This window comes from Carettochelys insculpta, chromosome 1 (assembly GCF_033958435.1).
Source record: "Carettochelys insculpta isolate YL-2023 chromosome 1, ASM3395843v1, whole genome shotgun sequence".
Classification (NCBI taxonomy): Eukaryota; Metazoa; Chordata; order Testudines; family Carettochelyidae; genus Carettochelys; species Carettochelys insculpta.
The window spans coordinates 356,311,933-356,324,364 of NC_134137.1; positions in this window are offsets into that span (position 1 = coordinate 356,311,933).

Sequence of the window (12,432 nt, forward strand, 5' to 3'; positions counted from 1 at the left end):
AAAAGGATATCTGAAGCAAGTCAGTAAAATCTTAGGAGCCTGGCAGACAGCTCAGAGCTTCTTTCGAAAGTGCCACTTACCGAGACCGAGCGCTTTTCCAGATGGTCTGACAACAAAGGATTAATTGTGATTGCTGGTGGAGGGGGATTCCTTGAAGAACTTTGCCAGCCAATGTAAGTTCTTGAGTAAATAAAGAAGTAAAGAAATTACTATATACAAAAAGATTGGTCAGTGTAATCTTGTCAATGCCTCTTGGAAACACAAATATACATTTCAGCGGTAAACATAAAGGCCAAAATTCAAGGGCAGTTTAGCAGGATAGTTTTATTTCAAGCTTTGGGAATAACAAAATCTCTGTGAACACAGAACACCCTTTTCTTTTACAGAATGCTATACCACATTTTCCATTACTATAAAAAGAGTGGGCGAGACCCTAAGATAGTGTAGATCAGAATAGCTTCCTCAAAACAATCGGCTGAGTATACTGATCTTGCAAGAAGTTAGCAGTCTCTTACTGATTGCACTGCTTTGTGGATATGTTCCCATGCTTTGTTATAATTAGTACTAAGAAATATTTAATTTCTCAGTTTAATTACTAACTAAGGGCCCTAATTTGCTACTCATATGTTGAATACCTTATTTTGCAAATTGCCCCACTGATATCAGCACTACCAGCTTATGCAAAGCTCACTGACCTCAGTGGGACTGCTAATGAGGTAAGTTACAACAGTGGGGATGGGGGCAGAATGGAGCCCAAAGCGATCTCAATGACTGTGGCCTGTTCTCTTCCTTTAGTTCTTTCTCCATGGCCCCATTTCTTTGGCTCCTTTGTTCTTTTCAGAATAATCCCTGGGAGCCCTGATCAAAGCTTTGCATACACACTGATTTAATAGCTGGTTAAGGTATGACTTGCTCTGGGTTTGTTCTTTCAGAGAATGTCATTAAGACAGTCACTATTGTTTGAAATTTCAGTACTTCCTATTGTCTTTCAGGTTTGTTATTTTTTATCTTTTCACTTTTATTCAAAAGGCGGCTGCTGATACTCAGTGGCAGGTTTGGGAAATGCTGATAGCTTAATTGATACAATGCTGCATTTGTTTAGCCCATTACTTGTAATTTGTTCCATGTTTTTTATTTGTGTTTACGTTAACGCTGATTTCATTGTAATTTTGTAAATTATTTAAAAATCATAAAACACAGTTTAAAGGACAAATTTTGCTCTAATGTCAGGAGAAATGTAAGATTAGCATGGATTACAGCAACACCAGACCACATGGTGCTAACATGTTGTCATCCTCCTGCTATAGAATGATCCTGTACCCGGTGAAATTAATAGAAAACCTCCAATTGACTTAATGGGCTTTGGATCAGGCCCTTAATACACACATGTGCGCATGATTAATTTATTCTTCCCCTCTCCAGTTTCCTGTCTTATTTATTACTGGCTAAGAAAAAAATGACTGCAGTTCCCAATTTTTTACTTTTAACAATACTTCTACTACTACAGCACTTTAAATAAATTCAAATTACCCTTCCAAAGCTTTGGAAACATTTCTCTAGTAGGTTCTTTACATATCTCTTATTTGTCATACATATTGCCTTCAAACAAATGCCACATTGATAAACAGGGAGGATCCTGTAGGTGTGCTTACTTTACCACACCGTTGTTTCTTTTTCCAAAGTAATTGCAGAATATAGTCTGATCATTAACAATGGCCTATTTATAGGCTTCAGATAAAAGCCTTATCTCCAGAACTTAGCCAGAATTCCACATTAACACTGATTTTTAGGGTCTTCACCTGCAAATTGTCATTCATGTGAGGAATTTTTACTCACCTGATTTGAGTGAGCCTACTGTCATGAGTAAAATGGTGTAAGAGTGGTTCCTAATCTAGACTTGTAAGCATTGCAGGATGAAGCCTTGCATAAGTATGTGCTTTATGTTGTGCTATTGAGTGCCACATATGTAAAAGAAAAGACACAGCAAAATTCTGTTCAGAATTCAGTTGCACTCTGGTGAATCAGGAATAATTCTTCTGTATTAGGCTTACACAACTAAGAATGAGAGAAGAATTCAGACCACAGTTTTTACGTTTGCAATTGCCTCATTACAGGAGGGTTTGGGTATACGCTAAATGTTTGTAAAACGTAACACAAACATTAGTAAAGAAATTTAATTATGTTTTAAAAGTTATGCTAATTTTTTAATAGTAGGAAACACTTCAGTAATAGAATGTTACATTGTTTGATATAATAACCACTGAAAACATCTCAGCCTTTTAGGAGCTTAAATATTCAGAACCTACTGTAAACAATTAAACAGTTTTTCATTGTGTATGGACAGATTGAAATAATACCACATAGCACTTAAACATCTTCAATGCATTATACAGTCATTAATCAATTAAACACTATAACATCTTCCTGAAGTAAGTAATTGCTTTTGTAGAAACATGCGAGTTGCCATACTGGGTCAGAGCAACTATCCATAGCCTGATAGCTTCATAGTGGATAGTAGCAGATGCTACCAAAACAAAAAAGCAGCCTTGTAGCACTTTAAAAGACTAACAAAATAATTTATTAGGTGACGAGCTTTTGTGGGGCAGACCCACTTCTTCAGATCTGGAGATAGTGTTGTACTGGAAATGGTGCTGAAAGTGAATTGGCATGATGGTTTCATAACAGATATAAACAAAAGATTGAACTGAGAACAGACAAATCAGATACACTGGACAGAAGGGAGGACAAGGGGGTAGGATGGGGGAGAGAACAGTACTTACTGAAAGGGTCAATTAAGTTGCCTGAGATCACTACAAATATCAAAGATGGGTTGTTAGGATACCTCTCTTTCTTCAAGATGCTACCAAGGAAGACACAAGAAATCCATACTAGAATAACCTACATCTAGGGCCAGAGAGGTAGCCATGTTAGTCTGTATCTTCACAAAACAAAAAAGCAGCCATGTATCACTTTCAGGACTAACAAAATGATTTATTAGGTGATGAGCTTTTGTGGGACAGGCCCACTTCTTCAGTCTGGAAATTCTGATGAAAGTAAACTGGCACAAGGAGAATTTAAAAGAAGGATAGAAAAAAATTTTTAGGAAATTTAGCACCCAGCATCATAGCTATTTTATTTTTCCTGAATAATTTTAATAGTAAGAGACTATCCAACTTTTCTGTGGAGCTAAAATTTACTGAAATATCATTGCAGGGACGATATTTTAAATTTTTGCAATCATTGGCTGACCAATGATGAATGATAATTTTTGCTGATGTTTCTTCAGTGAAAGTTTATTCTTCAGCACAGATTGGCTCGTAGTCTGTTTCAGAGAATTCCATGAAGACTTGCCTGTGGGGAGAAGCAAAGAAAAGTAAATATGGCTTTAAAAATCACTGTCACCTAATCTGGAACTAAAAACACTAACATGTCTTAATTTTAATAACATGGTTATTGCATGAGGTCACAGCAAGGTTGTTTGGGTGAGTTTACTAGACATTGTCATACCTTAATTTGTTGGGATTTCTTTTGCTTGTGACCTAAATCCTAATTTTACTGGATTTTATAATGTTTATCATATATATTATTTTGCTGTGCCCGTCCATCTGTGTGTCCCCGCAAGGTTCCACCATGTTCCTTCTCTGCCCCTCCCTCAGCGAGAATGGGACCTGGTACAGTCCACCAGTAGAGCCCCCCCGATACCCCGCCAGGCCCAGCCCCTCCCGAGCCAGCACCAGGCCAAGCCCAGCCCCCAACAGAGCTCCTCCCCCAGCCAGCACAGGGCAAGGCCCAGCTCCCAGTGAAGCTGTTCCCCTGGCCAGTGTGGGGCCCATCCTTGCCCCCAGTGGAGCTCCTCCCCTGGCCAGCACAGGGCCTGGCCCATACACTTTGGATGTGTATAACAACAGGTTTCTGACTAGAACGTTCGTCCAGCCCAGCTTCTGCTTGCAAGCAGAGCTGCACCAGGGCCTCTAGTTTTTGTAAAAAATTATAACACCCCTGTAATGTATTTTACTGTAATTACTGTTGTGCACTCTGACAGTTTTTGCTGAGAGTGTAGGTATGGCTCAGGCAGCCTTTCTTTTTCTTCCATAAGTACGAGATATTTTATACTTGGTGGGACATATAAATCAAGGGCTACGGTATGCAACTTGTTTGCTAGTTTCAGAGTTGCCAGTCTTTAAATCCCTGAGGTCACACAATTAGTGCTTAAGGCAAAGATGCACAGAGGTCAGCATGATGATCATATACATGTAGATGCATTTGATGTTGTCAGAAATACGGTGAAATGAAGTCACTGGGCAATGTTGAAATTTGACCCACAACAGATGTGCTATTGCACATTTTTGAAAGATTTTAAAATTGCTCAACCAGTGGGAATTTTACAGAGCAGTAACATTTCTCATAACCCAGCTTAAGGTAGAAAACTCGTTGCTTGCCTCCACAAAACAACTTGCTGATGTAATCAGAAACATGGTCATATTCCAGCGAGAGGACAGCTGCAGCCTGCACAGCCATAGCTACAACCCACTCCTCATGCATAGTTCACACTGTTGAGAAATGATCTAAGGATTCCTGTAGGAATGCAGAGCAGGCAAGATCTCATGATCTGTCAAAATAATTTTACACATTAGTCCATTTAACTCCGATGATGTACCAGAGAGCTATGTTGCCTAACATGAACAGTACATTCTTGCCCCTTGTCAACAGGATCCTTTTATCTAGGGGTAGGATCCACTGAGGAAAACAAAGTGGTTAGCTGTGAAGATCTTTTTTTAAATGCCTGATTTACAGAAAGATACGTTTGTAGGTCTGTGCTAATGTTTACATATGCAATTATAACTGCGTACACAAGCAAGCCATTTAAGTGTGCTTTATCCATGTTTCATTTGTACACTAGAACCTCAGAGTTATGAATACAAGTGCTGTGAACTGACCAGTCAACTCCACACCTCACTGGGAACCAAAAGTATGCAATGAGGCAGCAAGAGAGACCTTTCCCCCAACCGTCCTTCCCCTCCAAAAAGCAGCAAATACAGCACAGTACAGTGATAAATATAAACTACTAAAATAATAATGGAAAGTTTAAAATAAAAGATTTGCCAAGGTAAGGAAACAGTTTCTGACCTTGTTCCATTTAAATTAAGATGATTAAAAGCATTTTTCCTGTGCACAGTAAAGTTTTTAAGCTGTATTAAGTCAATCTTTACTTGTAAAGTTTTGAAAGAACCATAATGTTTTGTCAGGGTTATGGACAACCGCTATTCCACAGGTGTTCATAACGGTGAGGTTTTACTGTTGCAGATGTGTGTAAATATGATTGCACAACCATTGTCCTCCTTAGGAGGTAATATACTGGTGGAGAACAGCTGCCTCAATTTATAGAAGGATTGAAGGGGATAGTTTGCATACTTCAGACCTTATGCAGACCAAATTTATTATACGCACCCGAGTCTCTGTGCATCCCACTGTTCCACCACACAAACTTCCTGTATACCACCTGCCCATCCTTTTCTGTTTCAGGGACTTCTTGCAACTCCTGCCCCTCCTGAATGCATGGGGCCAGGGCCAAGCTCTGTGCTACTCCATTCCCTTCTCTGCCACATGCAAGGGCCCCAGTCTCCTTCCTGCCAGGCATTCTGCATGCCACTCATTCTTCTTTCTGCTCAGACCAGGGCCTCCCATGTCCTCAAAATAGTCTTGTGTGTCCCCATCCTCCTCACACCATGCACACATTAGGGTTCCCCATGGTGTCCTCTATGCTAGGGTATGTATGCACACCCTCTGTCCTTCATCTTTATTCTTTTTGTCTAGGAGGTAAGTCATGTAAGGTGTCAACACGTTGCCTTATATACTTACCCTGAGAACAGGATCAGGATATTTGTCTGTATTCTTAAGAATTACTGTATAGTCTATAAAGTGCCACAGGACCCTTTGTTGCTGTTACAGATCCAGACTAACACGGCTACCCCTCCAATACTTGAATTTGTACTGTAGCTGTAACAACTAGAGGGGCATATTTATCTGTAATTAATTGTTTGTGGTAGCTTGCTGAGTTGGAATTATCTTGGGCCATTCTGGAGCAAGGAAAAATGGACATCTTATTCTTGAAAGAGAAGTCACTGACGTGATCAGGCTTGATGAGGAGAAAAGGGTCAATAAAGCACAACAGCTTAGGGCTTGCTCCAAAGAATGAAAGGTAAAGCTGCATATTATTGAACATGTGTAAGCACAGAGTGAAATACAGAGGCTTTCTTTGAGGAGTAAAATGTAGTAACAAAATTATGCTAGATCTGTAATTTACCACATGATGATATATCTTCTATTTATATTTATCCAATGCCAATGACAGTGCTGGCATTAAACCACGTATGTGCTAGTACCACAATTGACTTAGAGTTTTTGTATTGTTCCAAAACTAGATACACATTTGAACTACCTCTAAATCATGAGAATATGGTCAGAACTACTATGAAATTCTGCGGTGCACATTTTAAACACTGTAATCAGATCTGTGGGTAGACTTCTACTTTCCTACCCATGCTAGAACAAAAGAGAGAGTGTAAGTCCACAGGCACATGTGGGGCAGATATGTACTGGACTTAGAAAAAATAAAGGTAGTAGAGAAAACTTTTTAAAACTGACTCCACTCAACATTAAAATCAATTACCACAATAAGCGAAGCATCTCTGTACTTGCTTTTTCATTTGAAACCATTCTAGAATAACTGTAACTAAAGTCTAGACTGCAGATAAGGCTTACTGAAAAAAATTGTAGAATTTCAGTAAAGTCTATTCAGTTTTGACTAAAACTGGTAAGATGTGAAAAAGTGCAGCAAAGGCTGATTTAAATATAGTAACATCCAATTTCAGTAATAACAAGTATAAACAAGATGTCCATCAATTTAGTTGGTAAGTTTCAAAGGCTTCCACTAAATATTCTGCAATCCTCTGAAGTATTTGAAAACTACATATACTGTTCATTTATAACCATCTGCTGTTTAGAGAATAAATGCAGCCTACTTTCTATTAGTCTGTGCTAGTATTTTTATTGTTGGCTGCACTGTGGCTAGTGTGACAGAGCTTCTGTATTATCTCGTCTAGCTCTATTATGTCCTGATGGCCAAATTTTCTCCACATGCAGTATCACAGAATTATGTTCATGTAAGTGAGGGCGTAAATTTAACTGCTACTTTCATGACAATGGGCCAGATCCTTACCAAGTGTAAATTGTATAGTTCTATTGAAACAAAACAGCAGTCATGCAGCACTTTGAAGACTAACAACATAATCTCCTGAGTTTAGCTGAGGATCTGACCATGTTTTGTAAATTTTGCATTGGGGTTTGCATCTTTGCAAATTAGATTTATGCAAAAGTGTACATATATTTTTAATATCTGATCTTATCGGTCCAGAGACAAGCTAGAATGTTGATTTTACTGGCGCACATAAAGTCAAGTCACTGAGAACAGGAGTAGCTAAATTTGGCTTGTCCCTGTCTATACCTGGGTTTGAAAATGTTTTCTAAACTAAATAAACTACAGCGTTTTACAAAAGTGGCCTCTAAATTTATACTTTCTACTCTTGTGCATGCAGCTTTAGGTAGCCAATATATTATGCAGTTCACATTTTCTACTTTTGCAAGCAAATGTGATCTGTGCTGCTGAAAAGTACAAACTGAGGAGTTGGATCTCTATCCAAGCATCAGAGCACAAAACCTGTATATAGAATTTTAGACCCATAATGTTTGACCCAGAGATCAGATTGAGGCTGCTTTGAAGATTTGACCTTACATAAATTAGTGTAACAGACAACATGATTGCAGTGCATCTGGTGTATTTGTTTTATTTAGCAGTTCATTTGAACTTATTCCTCCACAATTCTGATATTAGCTATTAAAACCAGATACCCAGAATAGTGGGCAGCAAAAAACTAGTTTCAGTGTACTAATCTTAATTCCTTCACATATACATCAAAACAGGTAAAAGCATTTTTGCACTACATGTTCAGCTATCCTAAACTCAGGCAGATATAAGGTAGTATAAAATGAACATAGATCTGAAGTAAGAGACTTGATTAGTCAGAATGTAATTAGTCAGGTACATTTCATTGTATCTTTGTCCAACCTAGAACTAATCTGAAGACATGCAATCTTTGTGATAATCATAATGACTCAAATGACTTACTTCTGTAATTTTGAATTTAGGATTGTACAGTAAACTTTAATATTCAGCAGCCCAGGGACTGGGACGTTGCCAGATATTCAAGTATCCTGTATAACAGAGAGGTACCTAGCAGTGCATAACACTGACTAAAGAAAAGCAAGATTAAATATTAGGAAACAAACAAAAATTTATCCAAAACACTTTATTTACCAACAAGCACAACATTGTCCACTGTAAACTTATACTGTATTTATTTTCACTATATTGTACTTAATGGAATATGTAATTGACATTTACTTATGGTTAAAATGCCATTTATTTGAGAGTTCCGGATGATAGAATGCCAGTTACGTTAGAATTTACGGTAGTTCTCAGATCTATAATTAAGGATGGAGTGGGGGACAGTGCTGTGGTTCACAGACAGAATTGGATTGCATTAGAATAGAATTTGCTTTTTCCATTGAACCAATATAATATGCCACATTTGAACAAAAAGTACTAGAGAGACAGTTCAGACATTTCCTCTCATTTAAGGTTATTGAGCTCAATTGTTTCAAGTTAGACATTAACTTCTAGGAATGCTTTACTGTGGCAGCACAAGACTGCCAAGTGAAACTTGCCCTGTATTCATTTCTGAACTGACAGCAAAAAAATCAGGTTTTTTTTCAAGTGGTCAGTTCATCTAAGGAGACACTGCAACATAAAAACCTCTATATGAAGGACTTTTTAGAACACTAAGTTTGTGCAGCAGCTGCAGTTGGACAAAAATCCTTCATTCTATGGAATTTCTTTGTCTCATCCCCACACTAGACTTAGGGAGAGAGGTTATGGTGGCTGGTGGTCCCCCAGGTGCCCTCTCACCAGTCATCCCTGTTTTAGAAATAGCTCCAGCTCATATTTATCTAACATGCAGTTTGTCCTGCCAATTATCATTCTTCCGTCAGAGGTTTTTGCCTCTGTTGTTAATACGATCACAGAAAGTAGGGTGACCATCCATCCTGTATTGGCCAGGACGGCCCTGTATTTCGGGCACCAGGAAGGCATCCCAGTTTATCTCTAAAAAGGGGCTAATTGCCCTGTATTTGCTGGCTCCTGGCTCCCAGAGCTGTGGGGAGCTGGAGACCAACCAGCACGGCTTCTGCCAGGTTCCCAGCTCCCATGCCTATGGGGAGCTGGGGGGATCACTTGCACAGCTGGTCCAGATCCTGCTCCCCGTGGCTTGGAGAAGCTGGAGCCAGACCAGCACAGAAGGGAGGTGGAGCCCAAGCAGTGCAGCTGCTGCCTGGCTCCCTACTGCTCAGGGGAGCTGGAGACCAAGCAGCGCGGCTGCTGCCTGGTTTGCAGCTGCTGAGCTGCGGGGAGCTGGGAGTGCACTGGCACTGCTGGCCCAGTGCGGCTCCCCATGGCTCAAGGAAGCTGGAGCTGGACCAGCGTGGCTACCGCCTGGCTTCCAACTCCCCGCTGCTGAGGGGAACTGGAACCCGAGCGGAATGGCTGCCACCTGACTCCTGGCTCCCCACAGCTTGGGGAAGCCAGGAGCTGCTGCAGGGCAGCCCCCCCGGACTGGTAGGATGACAATCAGTCCCATTTTGGCCGGGACACTAGCTCATCCCCCTGTCCCATATTTGGCCCAGCAAAGTCGGGTCACCCTAATAGAAAGGCAAAACATAGTACACCACTAATATCTGTTAAAGAACACCATTGGTTAAGTTCTGACTTGCTAAGCAAACAAAAATTTGAACATATTCTATTATTTTTGTGTACTGATCTCATGAACCCTTACGCGCTGACGTAACTTGTCTTTTCATGGCTAGGACTGTCATCCATTACATGTTTGTACAGCAGGTCAGACACTGGTGTCTTGATTTAGGCACAGCCATAATGCTGGTATTAAGTAGAGAATAAAAGTAGGTGTAATTCTGCTAAAGTGAATGTAGCACCTACCTTCACCAGGTCTGAATTTGACCCTATTTGTCTATTAAAGTGACAAAAAAGATCCAAAATTAAAGTTCCAACTCAGAAATGATACTATAATTAGCTGATAAGATTTTGTTGGTATAGCAAAACACAGTCCATGTAACATCATGTCCTGCTCTCAACTTCTAGAGGTGAGTTACAGAGTTGAATGTTTGAAGATGTCTCTAACTTTTGTGAAAATAAGTCGCATTTAAAAATGCATTCCTTAATCAAGTATATCCAGGTGCTCTACAACAGTGGTTCCTGCAGCCCCCCAGTCATCACCATAAACTATTCGCGGACCCCCATCAAAGCCAATTCTAGCCGCTCCGTACACTTCATTAAATGAAAAATAAAATCACAACATATATTTTCAGACAGCAATTAATAACGTTATTGGAAGATATTTAATTTAAACATAATAATTGATTGTAACTTTGCAATTTATTTTAAACTTACAGGAAACATTCATACTCAGCATTCTATTATTTGGAACTCTCAAAAAACCGTCATTTTAACGTTAAGTAAACAGTAGTTACGTTTTCCATAAGTAAAGTACAGTGAAAGTAAATACAAATAAACACAGCAAATACAGTATAACTTTATAATGTACAATACTAGTGTTTTTGGTAAATAAAGTACTCTGCATACATTTTTGTTTGTTTCTTAATATCTAAGCTTGTTTTTCTTTAGTCAGTGTTATGCATTGCTAGGTATACCCCTCTATTGTCCAGTATATTTGAATATCCAGCAGCCTCCTGGTCCCAGGCCTGCTGGATATGAAAGAGTTTACTGCATTTTCTATCATTTTTATTTATCTTTTTTTTTTTTTCCCCATGGACCCTCTGCAGTACCCTCATAGACTCGCTAGAGGACTGCGGACCCCAGGTTGAAAAGCACTTGATTGACATCAAAATGAGATGAAGTCTGAGATTTTGCCTTCATTTAAAACTGTGCACTCTCAAATGAATTCAGTGGAATTGCACTGGTGTACGTCAGGACAGGATTATGTAAACAGTTTTAAACTTTTTAAAACCTACGTTAACTCTGAAGGCCAAATTCTCGTATTTTGATACTGGTATAAATCCAGAGGAACTGGGCTAGACTGTATAAATGCTGCTGTAAGTGACAGCATGTTTTAGCCGTAGGAATTATATGAAGATTAATTAGCTAATATTTTCCCACTGATTCAGGGTAAGCATCCACTGCAGCTGCAGTGTATGATTGTAACACATATAAACATACCTGAGCTAGGTTTGATTTATCTAGCTGCCCTCAGAGTTATAAAATGTGGGATACAGAAGAACTATCGTTCAGTGGGAACTATATGCTCATAATCTGAGCACTGAATTTTACAAGTTCGGTCTACATGGTGTATCCAAAATCTTGAAAAATTTACCTCACTGTCAACACTATTTTCTAGCATTCTTACTTTACTCTAAGTAGTAAACTGTAGAATATGGTAGAAATGTTGGTCTGATCATAAAACGTTAAATATTGGGTGGAAAGTCTTACGTTGGTGCAATTTATGGTAGTAAACACTACAGCTGTATTAGCTGGTGGGGGTGACTCAGCATATTTAAAAAAAAAGTAGTAAGTAACCAGGTTATTTTGATACCTTAAGAGATTTGGATAATGACAGAGAGAGTACACTTATAAAGTTTGCAGATGATACCAAGCTGAGAGGGGTTGCAAGTGCTTGGGAGGATAAGATGTCCAAAATGATCTTGACAAACTGGAGCAATGGCCTGAAATAAAGAGAATTAAATTCAATAAGGACAAATGTAAAGTACCATAATTAGGGAGGAATAATCAACTGAACAACTATAACGTGAAATGACTGTGTAGGAAGGACTAATGTAGACAAGGATGTGGGGATTATAGTGGATCACAAAGCGAATATGAGTCAGTCTAATCCTGTTGCGGGGTGACTGTAAACAGGACCTAAGAAGTAGTACTTCCATTCGCTAATCAGGAAAGGGGAAGCCTCAGCTGGAGTACTCTGTCCAGTTCTGGGGACCACACTTTGGGAAAGATGTGGACAAACTGGACAAAGTCCAGAGCAGAGTAATAATAATGATTAAAGGTCTAGAAAACATGACTTACGAGGAAAGACTGAAAAAAATGGGTTTGTTTAGTCCGTAGAAGAGTAGACCAAGAGGGGACATGATGACATTCTTCAGGTACAGTAAACCCTCAATTTACCAGGCTAGTAGGGGAGATGGGGTGTCCGTTAATGCCAAAAGTGCTAGTGCCATTATACAAGACATTGTAGAGCCCTCATCTGTAATACTATGTGTAATTCTGGTCTC